We start from the raw sequence: 206 nt of genomic DNA, 5'->3' as shown, positions 1-206 counted from the left end.
GGGGGTATTGGGGATGAACTGTTGAATAAAAAGGAGTTGGGGTGAGAGAGCAAAGCCGATCTAACACTTAATCGCGTATCTGTAAGCGTGAAAGTGTGCATGCGCACGTGTGCGTGTGAGTGAGTGAGAGAGGGAGTATGCGTGTGTATGTGTGAGTGTGTGTGTGTGTGTGTGTGTGTGTGTGTGTGTGTGTGTGTGTGTGTGTG

This window comes from Aplysia californica, unplaced genomic scaffold (genome assembly GCF_000002075.1).
Source record: "Aplysia californica isolate F4 #8 unplaced genomic scaffold, AplCal3.0 scaffold00847, whole genome shotgun sequence".
Lineage (NCBI taxonomy): Eukaryota > Metazoa > Mollusca > Gastropoda > Aplysiida > Aplysiidae > Aplysia > Aplysia californica.
The sequence above is the reverse complement of the archived record's forward strand: the minus strand, read 5'-3'. Positions refer to the sequence as shown.